Consider the following 13,712-nt stretch of genomic DNA (forward strand, 5'->3'; position numbering starts at 1 on the left):
AGGTGCATGGAGAAGCTTGAAGTTAGTTATGCCATCTAAAGGAGTGGAGTGATACCATACTCTGCATCACACTTGTAGCCTACTCTTGTCTATAAATAAGATTCATAGTTTTGGGTGCAATTGTATGCTGCAACTACGACTCTTCTCTCCAAATTGACTTGATAAGTTGACTCATCAGGTGGTTGAAGGTATATTGGCCTTGAAGTCTATTGTGCTATTTCATGCTTGATGGTTTGAGGGCTTGTTGAATTGTTTGCCTAAAAATTCAATTATAGGAGGGTGCTCGGTGAGAGGGCTCCCGTGACCCGAAGACAATTTGTGTATTGGCAACAAGGTCAAGTTTTGTGTTGTCTCTCTATTTCTCATCAAGCTTTGTGTGCATCTAGTCTTTAAGGCTAAGACTGAGTTGCTCAAGTTGATTTGTTCTCTTTACCTCTCTCTCGCGTGGTGAATGTTTGTGTTTGTTGTTTGTGGCTATCTTGCATTCCCCTCTCTTTGTGCGTTTGAGTACAAGGAGATTTCACGTGCGTCCTAGTTCGCATCTACAACTAGGTGGTGCCCCTTTTCTTGTTTGGTTTCTGGATGTGGGTTGTTGTTGTCTCTGATTGTGCTTGCCCCAACCCCATTTGAGCACCTCGAGAGCCTCGAAGGGTGTTTAGAGGCCGCTCTTCTTGTTGCCCGTCCCGGACCGCCTCACTAACCCTAACTACTAACCCTTTCTTGTAAATTGCACCCACTTTACTCTACCTTGGAGTAGGAAAACTCACACAAAAAGCACTCACCTCTCTAGAGTATTCTCTATTTTACCTCAATAATTTTCTCCTCTTGAGCCCACATCCATGTGACTCAAGAGACAAGAGAGACCCACTCTCATGAGAATATATAGAAAATTTCATAAACATGGTTTTCTATGTAAATGTTGATCAGAAGATAATCCTAATAAGGGCTCTCCTCACCTATAAATAGAACCCTTTCCCCTTTGTAGATGGCATGATCTCTACACTATTGCTCACTACTTTGAGCATACCATTCTCCATCTTAGTTGTAGGGAGAGAGAGAGTGAGCTCTCTATACACCATTACTTGTGGTGTATATGAAAGCTTCTTGTGTTAGTTGTAGCATTGCAAGGGAGTGAGTGATTCATAACTTTCAATCAAAGTTGCACCTACTCTTGCACATTAATTGAATCAATAATTTGGGTGAAAATGCGGTTCAAAAATCTCTTGAATTTCTCCAATTCACGCTTGGCAACCTCATCTCGTTTGGTTAGGTGACGCGTTCTCATTTTGAGATTCTTTTGTAGTATCTGCTTGTATGTGACTCAAGAGATCTTGTGTTTGTTTAGTTGCTTGGGAAAACATTATAAGAGGGTTGTATGGTGAGAGCATTTCCATAACCCTAAGATAATGTGTAGATCGCAACATAATCAAACTTTATTGTCTCTTGACTCTCCTCCAAGCTTTTTATACACCCGCATCAATCATTAAAATTGAAGCTAAATTCTTGCAAAACATTCTCTCTCTATCTCTTTGTGTTTGGTGAGTGTATTTGTAGCATTAATATTAGTGATATTGAACCCTTCCTTCTCACTTTTATTGCTCAAGGATTCTCCTTTTTTGCGTCCTTCTTCGCTCTATAACTAGGTGGTGCCCCTTCACTTGTTTGGATGTGGGTTTGTTGTTGTTGCTGCTTGCTTGTGGTTACCCCAGTCCCAATTGAGCAACATAGGATCCTGGAGGGGTGTCTAGAGGTTGCCTCTCTTGTTGCCCGCCCCGGACCACCTGACCACTACTGCGAGTGGCCACCATCGCACTTAACAAACTTTGCATAGCTTGGTGCTTTTTCAAAATATTATTGGTCCAACCATGTGAAGAAAAAATTGCTTATGCCTCATTTTACATACAACGCAAGCCCATCCACTTCCACTTTATCTCGAACCTCCTCATGTAGGCAATCCATAAACTTGCTCAACGGCTTTAAAAGCAACTACCTTCATAACATGTCCCCAAAGAGCTTCAAACTCCCACTCGAAAGCTCAAAAATCTACATCTAAGTTTTGCTTGAAACCTCCAAGATTGCACTTCACTTCATCCAACCTTCGAAAGTCAACATTTTTTGTAGCAGCTACTTTTATAAACTGCCCCCAAAGAGCTTCAAACTCCCACTCAAATGCTCAATAATCTCTATTCAAGATTTTTTTAAAACCTCTAAGCTTGTTCTTTACTTCATCTAACCTTAGAAAATCATCATTTTCTGTAGCAACTACCTTTATAAGTTATCCCCAAATAGCTTCAAACTCCCACTCAAAAACTTGGAAATCTGCATCCAAGATTTTCTTCAAGCCTCCACGCTTGGACTTTACTTCAACTACACAAACTTGCTCTGAAGGCCACTTCCAAGGCCACCCAATTCAATTTTTCTTCATCACATAATCCATCGTACCACTTAAATGCTTTCTCATGAACTAGGACAAAAAAAACTTGAATCGTGCTTTCTTCTCTTGAAAAACTTCTCTCTAGTAGAAGCAAATTGTAATCCTAGAGCCAAGTTTTCGTGATTTAAACCCTAGTGAAAATAAAAAAACCCAACCACATCTTCCTTTATTAGCATCTTCTCTACAGAAAGTTGCCCATCTGACCTCACCAAAGCTATACTTTCATCTTCAATCAGATCAATCATTCTCCTTAGTGGGGACACCACAGAAAATGGAGAAGGGGAATGGGATCACATCCAAAAACACAACCTGATTGCATCTCTATGGCCCAAGGTACTCACAACACCCCACTCCTCGCAGAAACACCTTCAAAAATTCACATTTCCACTAGCAAAACATCACTTGCACACTTATCAATGGACACACACTCTACAAAATTATTAGATAGCACATATCCCAATTTGTCCCGATTCTAGCACTTCCATAACACAACACCTCTCTCTCTTTCTCTCTCATACACATAGACAATCCATGGGGTGTACACGCTGATAGCCATTTTTTGGCTATCTGGAATTTCCATAGTGAGCTACTTCACCCTATCAAAATCACTCAAAGACTGTGGCTATCCTCACACTTTCATTGTCCTGCTTCTAGCACTTCCACAACACAACACCTCCTTTCTCTCTCATACACATAGACACTCCAGGGGGTGTACACGCTGATAGCCATTTTTTGGCTATCCAGAATTTCCATAGTGAGCTATCTCACCCTATCAAAATCACTCAAAGAATGTGGCTATCCTCACACGTTCATTCTACATAGGTGTGTGTGAGCTAGGGGACTTTCCCTATATCTCCTTAAAACCCTCACCCAGCTAGTCATTGGGCTAGTTGAGCCAAAAACAAAAATTCAAAAAAATTAAAATATATTATGGCCCCTAGTCTTCTCTCTCTCTCTCTCTCTCTCTCTCTCTCTCTCTCTCTCTCTCTCTCTCTCTCTCTCTCTCTCACACACACACACACACACACACACACACACACACACACACACACACACACACACACACACACACACACACACACACACACACACACACACAAACACTGCACCAGAATCAGGATGTGCAAATTGCAGTCGTGAACAATGACAGAGCACCAAGTGTGAGTGCCATTTCCTTGATCTCTCGAAATGAGAGCAGAACCGGGAGAGGCCTTTCAGATATTGCGCTCTCTCTCTCTCTCTCTCTCTCTCTCTCTCTCTCTCTCTCTCTCTCTCTCTCTCTCTCTCTCTCTCTCTCTCAAGGGTGCTAGCACCCACTTACAAGAGCTCACCCACTTGTGCAATCGTGCATCACCACACCAAGCATATGGGATCCCTACACTCCTTGCCACTTGCAATCAATGCCTTTAAAGGTGATTAGAGGACAGCTCCTTGAAACCTCCCACATCCACCCATAGACCACGTATTTGCATAGTCTCCCTAAATTGCTTCACATGCAGCCACGCCCCCGCCATAACCCCTTTTTGTCCTGCCTTGAAAGCTCTTGCCTCCCGCCTACAAGCCAGTAACTTCAACCTTTCATGTGTCATCTCGAGATTGCATGTGTGTCTAGACGAGGTACTTCCATTGCCACAGGCGCCCTCCGATAGGTTGCTTAGCTCGCCATGGCTGCTTTTCTTCTTAACCATCTCCTGTCAACTTGACATCTATTGCAAAGCTTGCAGTAGTAGAGTGATGGACATTGTCAAGAGGTTTCCATGTAGGTGAGGATGAGGAGAGGGCAAATCAAAGGAGGGAAGACTTGCAGAAGAGAAATTCTCCCTCCCTCCCTCTCTCTCTCTCTCTCTCTCTCTCTCTCTCTCTCTCTCTCTCTCTCTCTCTCTCTCTGGGCGCTAGCGCCCGTGTGTGTGTGTGTGTGTGTGTGTGTGTGTGTGTGTGTGTGTGTGTGTAGAGAGAGAGAGAGAGAGAGAGAGAGGGGGGGGGGGGGGGGGGCGAGCGGCTAGAAAAATACATTTTTCGTAACCGGCAAAAATAAGGGAAAACTTGAAATTCTCCGAGTTTTTTAGGTCAAAATTTAAAGCTTTTGCCGGTAATTACACTGAAACTTGTGTAAATTACCCGATTTTTTCTAAGGCAAACTCAAAATCTAACCGAGATTTTACAATTTCTGCCTTCAAGGGGGAGAGGGAGAGAGACAAGGGGAAGATATATAAATATAGATATATATATTTATATGTGTGTGTGTGTGTATATATCTATATATATATAGGCCCACACATACACATATATATTTTTTAATAGATATATAGCTAGATATTATATATATATTATTTATATATCTACTAAATATATATATGTGTATGTGTGTTTATATATCTGTATATTATATATATATATATATATATATATATATATATATAAACATATATATATATATATATATATAGAGAGAGAGAGAGAGAGAGAGAGGATTAAGAAAAAAATATTTCTTCAAAAAGCTCGCTCCAAAAACTAATTTTTGTACGAAGCTAGCTTTTTTTTGGAATTGGTTAGTCGAGCAAAAAATTCAAAAAAGCTCCCTCCAAAGCTCTCTCCAAAAGCTCCCTCCGTTCCCATTCCCCAAATTGGAGGAAGTATCCAAAATGAAAAATTTAGCCACAAACTGAATAATCATCTCAAAATGTTTCATAATTTTTGGAGCTTCCATGGGTCGGTCCTAGTCTTCTCTCACCTTTCTTCACACTTCCACACACACACACACACGCACACACGCACACACCTTTCTTCACACTTCCACACACGCACACACACACACACACACACACACTCATTTCTCTTTATCCCTCCCTCAAACCTGCACCTTCCATGGTTTCTCTCACCCTCTTCATCATTAACCTTCCCTCTCACTTACATAGCTCTCATATGAACTCTACATGTACATACACCATCTCTATGCCTCTCATATGAACTCTACATGTACATACACCATCTCTATGCCTCTCATTTGAACTCTACATGTACATACACCATCTCTATGCCTCTCATATGAGCTCTACATGTACATACACCATCTCTATGCCTCTCTCTATTACCTCTGTATCACAATTCCTTTTACCACTTCTCTATTTTACATAAAATTCAGCATGTGAAACCTTGATTAATATCTGAAAACTAAGGGATTCTCATCAATCAACATCGTCACTTTCATCATGGTGCTCAACCTTTGTGGCAACGACATAAGAAGAGAAGAAGAAGAAGAGGATCAACAGTCATTTTTGAGAACCTACACAAGTAAATCCAAAAATTCTTCAAAGCTTTACCATCACAAGGATTCCCTCACTGCATTCACCCACCTTCCTTCAACTATCCACCTCATTCTACCCATTGTAAATCTATCATTAACGTTTTAGTAATTTCTAACACTAACCCCTAACCTACTAACACCCATTGACCTAATTTTAAACGGCACCTCACCTCAAGACATGTCCATAGTAAAAACTCTCTCTCTCCCCCCCCCCCCCCCCCCCCCCCTTTCCCCTTCCTTAAAAATCTACTTTCACCTTATCTACCATCAATAATTCTCTTTTTTGAGTTCACATCCATGACTCAAACAGACAAAGAAGGCCTGCAATGTTTTGATATTCAAAAGAAATCCTAATCTTGATTTGATTAGCGTGCAAATAAGGTTATTAATAACTTTAATAAGGGGTTGACAACCTATAAATAAATCCCTATCCTTCTTGTAAATCATCCCCAAGCTCTCACATAACACCTCAGCACTATAGGCATGAGAAGAGATGTAGATGTAGTCATCACCTTGTGAGTTTCACACTTGGTGTGAGTGAAGCTTTGATGCTACACATTCCAAAGTGAGAAAATGTGTGTGAGATCTAAAAACACTATTATATGTTCTCTTTTATTTTTAACAATATGAAGTTTTGGTGCTTCAAACGTATGTCTTGGTTCTAGAATTGTCATCCCTTTACTAGTGCCACGTGGTTTGGTCAATGCAAAGTGACTCGTATCTTTTAAGTTATGTCATTTGAGCTTGTTTGAGAAAGTGTTTAGTGTGTTTTCATCGCCAAGTTTCTTGTTCATTGTAAGAGGGTTTTGTGATGAGAGGTTTCCCACACCCTAAGACAGTGTGTGTGTGTGTGTGTGTGTGTGTGTGTGTGTGTGTGTGTGTGTGTGTGTGCGTGCGTGTGCTAGCAATGTTTACCATTCACTAGTTGTTAATTTAATTTATGCAAGCTTCGTGATACTGTGATATTATACAGCCTGACCTTGCAAGTTGTCAATCATGTATTTACACAAACTTTATTTTTATCTCTCTTTCTTCTCTTTGCTCTATCTCTATCTTGCTCCATTTGGTGTTGGTCTTGGTGTGAGATTGCTTGTTTGTGTTATCTAATATTCCCTGTCTCTCACACCTCTCACAGTCACAAGCCCTGCACCTTCCCGACTCACCTTTTGCACACATATCCCCCAACATCCTTGGTGAACCCGATGCAAAACAAGCCGGGATGGGAGGTGCATGTGGAGGATTCGGAGAAGTTGATGAATTCTATTGAAAAGTTCAATTTGAAAGGTGTTGATGGGAACTTAGTAGTTTGAGATTCGGCAAAGATGCTAGATCTAGTACGAGGGTATCTACATGAGATGAAAACCAAGAAAACACAGCATAAGAGGATTGAGGAAGCTGTTGATATAGCACTAGATGTTCTGTATGAAGAGCATAACGTTTTTTGAGGGTATGATTTTAAAGGTTACCTTGCATTCTACAAAGAAGAGATGAAAATCCGAGGTGTACCTAAGGAACAAATGATTTTGTTGTCTGGAAAACTTGTGGCTTCAGATTTCAAAGATGTGTACCAAGGGATAACAGAGTGTTCTTTCCAGTAGTGGAGTGATTTTTCAAACGCTTTAATCCATGCAAGCTTTGCGGTACTAGATCTTGAGATCGAACATCTTACATCCAACAAACAAAGGCAATGTGAAGATGACTTAAGGGATAAATTTAGTGCTTTTGTAGCGGATGTAGCTGATGTACAATAGGTCAAGGATCAGATTTTGAGGAAGTTTATAGCTTACATAATTTTTTGCATAAAGAGTTGTGTTGAGCTTATAGCTCAAGTAAGGAGAGTGAAAAATGGAAAGGCCTATCACAAGCATCGATATTGTTCCAAAAGCCTGAGAGGACACTTTTATGTATGTAAGGTAACTACCAACCATGGCTACTTTTTGCCAGGAATTTTAACCGTTTTGGGGAATTTTGTCCGTTTTTAACAAGTGAAAATGAGAGTCACCCTTCAAAAAATACCCCAAAATGCTATAAAAGTCATAAAATCTTGGGAATGTGAAGAGCAAGAGGGCCTGTCAAAAATCAACCTTGCTAATGGCCTAGAGTTTACAATCGCTCCTGTCTTCTTTTGTAAGGGCTCAAATTCCAACATTTTTTGGACCTCTAGTCTCAATAAAGTACCCAATCACGAAAAACTAACTTCTCTCTCTATTTTTGCTGAAACACTTATATCACGTGGGTTCTTGAGGTATTCTTTTTAGAGGAAATCCATACACCTCGCAAAAAAAACGGAGTGCGTCATCTTTATGAGCGAAAGTAAATAGTAATGTTCACAAATTGATTTTTGATTAAGCCTTGCCATACTGTCAAGTGTAGACAGTCCGACAAAATGGTCAATATCTTGAGGATTGAAAACTCGAGTGCATGAAGGTGATTGCTCCTACGATATAAATTTGTATTTGATTAAATAACATAATCTATCAAAAGTCTCGGCACCCCTCCTGCAATGGCAATTGCAAGGAATCCAGAAAATGGCCAATCCAAAGAGGACCGTAAACCTTAGCTTGTAAATTTAATGCTATGCTGAAGCTTTGGCCCCACCCAATCCCTACAACAGCTCCACTTTTGTTAGTGTGGCCGAATGCATAAATTCATGAGCTATAAAGTTCAACCCAAGGACACAAAATTACACAAGTTCATGTGTTTGCAAGGCACACATGTGAGGCAGCGGTTGTCTTTTTTGAAAAATCCTCACAAGTACATCGAGGGAATTTTTCAATGGTCACAACATGTGTCACCCCCTTTTAAATGGAGCCTCATGTATTAACATAAAAAACATGCGACACATTAGGCACCAAAATAACCTCTCTCACTAGTTTTGCATGCATGCTTCGACCCAATGCTATCCTCCCATTGAAGTCTTTGCTTAATTTTGAACTTCATCTATCATGCTTTCCTTCTTTAAATTTAGCACGGAAAGTGCTAGGTTGTGCTCCACATTGCCCAATAGTCATTCATCTGTGCTATCAAATTATCACCTTGCAAAACAAATCCATTTTTTTGCAACATCTCAAGCTCCCATGAAAGTAGGCACGTTCCCTCTTCCATGTGGAGCTAGGTTGTGCTCCACATGGCCCATAGTCCTTCATCTGTGCTATCCAATTATTGCCTTGCAGTACAAATCCATGTTTTTGCAACATCTCAACCTCCCATGAGAGTAGGCATGTTCCCTCTTCCACAGCCTACATCCTTGGGGTTGGCCCAAGGGGTTTAATAATCATCTCATCAATATTTAAAGCATGAGTGTTAATTTTGTTATAAAACCATAGGAACCCCTCCACAATTACTCTTGGTTTGCCACCCACAACACGATATTCTCTCCTTCCCCAAAAGCATGGTGCAAAAGCACCATTTTGCACATTATCTGAATTGTTGTTTATGAACCTACCACAACGTACTTTCTCTCCAAAAAGAACACCAAAACACATCATTTTTTTACCAAGCTTTGTGCGTCTAATTGCCCAAACCGTTTGAGGCACCTTCTTCTCTAGCCAGAGACTCCAAGAGGTACACTGTAACCAAGTGTAGTGACAGTAACAAACTTTGGTATGTGGCAACAAAAACTTTGGCGATTGAGGCACTTTTGTTTAATGGGACCATATTTTTTGTCACTATTAGAGCATTGAATTTGTGGCTTACAACTTCCAAGATGAGCAAATCCTATCGTCATGCCAACTATAGTTGCCATGCTTGTACATACAAGAAGAATGACACAAAACCTTTGGCAGTTAGCACTTTTATTTAATGGGCCCACATATCTTGCCACTATTGGAGAATTAAATTTGTGGCTTACAGCTTTCAAGATGAGCAGCTCATGTCGTCATGCTAGCTAAAGAGGTCACGCTTGTACACACATTGGGGGTGTAATTGAAAAACTTGAGAGAAGACCAGAAAAAACGTGGAGAGAAGAGGAGGAACATCCGCAACTGTGTTTTTGCTGTTTTTGGAGCTTGTTTTGGTCATAAACTGCTTATCCGAGGTCGGATTTGAGCACTTTGACATTGCAGACTGGGGTTTTGGGCCGTTCCGAACTCAATGGCATTGCCCATTTTGTCAAATTCCTCACTGTTTTTCTGTTATTTTGGCTATGTAAGTTTCTCATATGAGCAAAGCTTCTGCTCCAATTTGTGATTGTATCTGGCATATTTTACCCATATTGTGTGAGCTATTTGCCCCATTGGTGTTGGCCCAAGCTCAGTTGTATCTAAACATAAGAAATTCTCCTCTTTTGAGCTGAGTTTTTTGGGTGTGTGTGTGTGTGTTTCTCTCTGTGTGGAGTGGGTAAATGGGTAGTCTCTCTCCTCTCACTCGTTCCCTGTCTCGGCCAGGTAGGTTGTGTAAGCCGAGTGGTGCCCCATAGTGTGTGTGTGTGTGTATCATCCCAAGAGTGTGTGTCGGGTCATTATAGAGGCGTTCTTTGTGTTTCTATCCCGCTCACAACGTGCTTGTGCAATATTATTTAGTGACGACGCTTTGATTTTGACATTGGTGTTGCCTCCTCTCATCCCCAGTTTAAAGGGGTCGATAGGCAGGTGGCATTGAGCTATGTAGGTATGGTGGATGAGGAGAATAGACCTCTCGCTAGGAACGTGTTCGATCATTTGTGAGCATTCCATTTCTTTTGTTCATGGACATGTCATATTTTGAGTGGCTCTCCTTACTTAGATTTTAATTTTGCAAGCCATGTATGTTGGTTGCAATATTTGATAGCAATTAGCCAACTATTGATATGCTTTAGAAGATTTTTTTAAAAATCACTATTTGAGGCCTGTTTATTTACTTTGATGTGTTGATTAATGTTTCATTTAAGTGCCTTGCTACTGTACATTGAGTTCGAAGCTAAAAGGATGGCAACGAGATCCATGGTAAAATGTTCAAACGGTCGACTTAAAAATGGCAACAAATAATTCCTTCTCATATGCTTTGTGTGTGTGTGTGTGTGTGTGTGTGTATTTTCCCTGGATATCGCTTCGTTTTTGTGTTCACTCAATAAATCTTGTTCGGTGCTTGGTAAGACTTTTATTTTTACAATCTCTTATCTATGCAATTTTTATGATTATAAGGCATATTCTTTTACTATCCAATCCTTAATTATGTGTGATAGGCAAGGTGACCTCCGTGATGGTATATCTACACGAGATGGAAACCAAGAAAACACAGCATAAGAGGATTGAGGAAGCTGTTTTGACATAGCACTATATGCTGTGTATGAAGAAAATAATGCTTTTTCAGGGTATGATTTTGAAGGTTACCTTGCATGCTACAAAGAAGAGATGACAATCCGAGGTGTACATGAGGACCAAGTGATTATGTCTTTCGGAAAACTTGTGGCTTCGGATTTCAAAGATGTGTACCAAGAGATAACACAGTGTTCTTTCCAGTAGTGGAGTGAGTTTTCAAACGCTTTGATCCATGCAAGCTTTGCGGTACTAGATTTTGAGATCGAGCAGCTGATGTACAAGAGGTCCATGATCGGATTCAGAGGAAGTTTATAGCTTACATAATTTTTAGCATAAGGAGTTGTGTGGAGCTTCTAGCTCAAGTAAGGAGTCTGAAAAATGGAAAGGCCTATCGCAATCATTGATATTGTTCCAAAAGCCTGAAAGGACACTTTTTTTTATGGAAGGTAACTACCGGCCAAGGCTACTTTTTGTCGGGACTTTTAATTGTTTTCGAGAATTCTGTCAGTTTTTTACAAGTGAAAATGAGAGTCACCCTTCAAAAAATACCCCAAAATGCTAGAAAAGTCATAAAATATTGGGAATGTGAAGGGCAAGAGTGCAGTCAACCTTGCAGTAATGGCCTAGAGTTAAGATTCGCTCCTCTCTTCTTTCATAAGGGGTCAAATTCCATTATTTTTTTGGCCTCTTGTCTCAATAAAGTACCCAATCACGAAAAAACTGTGTTTTTGGTGAAACACTTATATCACGTGGGTTCTTGAGGTATTCTTTTTACAATCTCTTATCTATGCAATTTTTATAATTATAAGGCATCTTCTTTTACTATCCAATCCTTAATTATGTGTGATAGCAACATATTTTACCTAGGTGAGCTCCCTGATGGTATGTCATACCAATTCCATAGCTTTATCTTCTCCTTTCTTGGCTAGCCTAGATCGATGGTCCTGTTTGGTGATCGTTGCTAAAGTGCTCAATCAACTCCTCCATAATCACAACAAAGTTGTCTTTGGCTCCACTCTTAGTATAATAACCCTTTGGTTTATACCATTTACCAGCTCTATTCGACAAGTAGGATCATTTTTGAACATGCACTTCAACATTAATACAAATTCTGGAGTCACAATTGGCTAAGCACACTTGTTTGGAGTAAATAATCGCGCAATCTTAGAATGTCCATGGTATAAGTAACATCTCCAATTCCAAATTGCCTTTAGAAACTTATACACATAGTAGCTGCAATGGTAATGATGTGTGTGCGAGAAGAAGAAGAAGATAAGAGAGATTTTGACATCGTAGGAGGGAGACATTTAGTTCTCCATGTAACCCAGTTAGTTGATAATACTCAAAGTCAGAAAAAATAAAAAATCTAAGTGCGTAAGTGAAGGGCAAGTTTAGGAAATGAAAAGACAAATCAAGGTGGAAAGTCAAAAGTCCAATACATACAACCTTTTTCTGAATGAGAAATACTGTCGATGTATCAGTTCTTCCCCGTAGGAGGATAACTATGTCCTCAACTGAAGGGAACATTACGGCCTAATGACATTTTAGGAGTGCATGAAGGGGGCCTGGAGTTCGGAGAGGGCGGCATTATCCACATTGAAGGCCTGAGCGAGGACGGAATCAGGGATGCCGCTGCCAAAGAGGGTGGAAGGAAGGGAGACAGTGCCGGGGGCGGAGCTGCTGAAGGACGAAATGGCCATGGCGGTTTTGGAGGAGGAGGGGTTGACTTGGAAGTGGACGAGGCCCTTGGGGAAAACGAAGAGGTCGCCGCGCTGCAGGGTCTGGCTGAAGAAATTGCCGGTTGTGTCGACAAGGCCGACCATGAGGCTGCCGTCCAGCAGGAAGAGGAGCTCCGTGGCGCGGGGGTGCGTGTGGGGGTGTTCTGAGAGCCCGGCTGGAACTCCAGCAGAGCGGCCGATACGCCCAGCCCGGTCAGCGCCGGAAAGGCCTCGGCTGGCACCTTCAACGCCTTAAACGTGCCCGGCGCCGCCTGCGGCCCCTCCCTTAACCCCGTAAACGTGAAGAAATCGCCGCTCGCATTCACGCCCTCCGGCACAAAGAAGTCCTGCGTCAGCTCTGGGTCGGTTGCCCTGCAGTTCCAGCCCTGCAGTAGGGCCATCGTCACCACCACCATCGCCACCGCCATCATCCTTGCCGCCATATCTAGCCGCTAATAACTAGCTGTTTAGTGTCTTATATGCGAGCAACTCTTCATGCAATGAGGAATCACTCATTCCTCAGCCCCACTTTTATACCTTATGACCTTCTCAAGCTTTTGTCTTTGCGTTGCGTTAGGACCGCCTTCTTCCCTAGGCGCCATCGCCGTGCCGTCCGTCTCGTCCGCGATGTCTTAGTTTTTGTGGCGAGCATTTCCTTCCGCACAATAAGGCCCGTGGCGTGGCCCTCTCTCTCTCTCTCTCTCTCTCTCTCTCTGTGTGTGTGTGTGTGTGTATATAGCTGTGTAGTGCACATTAGCTTGAACCCCGTCAGACGCACAAGAGAGGGACACATGGAGGAGGGAGCTACTCCCTTTAATGATCCTGAGGTCACTAGTTTGTCAAATACTGGCAGCACAAATTCTACCATCAAGGACGGGCGTCGCATGGCAGGAGATCAGAGTCGTATATCTGCTTGTCGTTGGATTGTTGACACCTCAGCAAGGTAATGCATGCACAACATTGATGGCACATTGAGCAATAAGCGAGTGACACATCGGCCTTCGAAAAACAACAATAGT

General features: G+C 41.5%; 1 pseudogene; it reads right to left on the reverse strand.

Annotated features, from left to right (window-relative positions):
* Positions 1 to 12,394: 12,394 nt before the first annotated feature.
* LOC147440827 (putative germin-like protein 9-2) lies at positions 12,395 to 13,328 on the reverse strand (annotated as a pseudogene).
* Between the last annotated feature and the right edge of the window lie 384 nt (positions 13,329 to 13,712).

Source organism: Adiantum capillus-veneris, chromosome 15, assembly GCF_014529385.1.
Source record: "Adiantum capillus-veneris isolate H3 chromosome 15, ASM1452938v2, whole genome shotgun sequence".
In the NCBI taxonomy this organism is placed as follows: Eukaryota; Viridiplantae; Streptophyta; class Polypodiopsida; order Polypodiales; family Pteridaceae; genus Adiantum; species Adiantum capillus-veneris.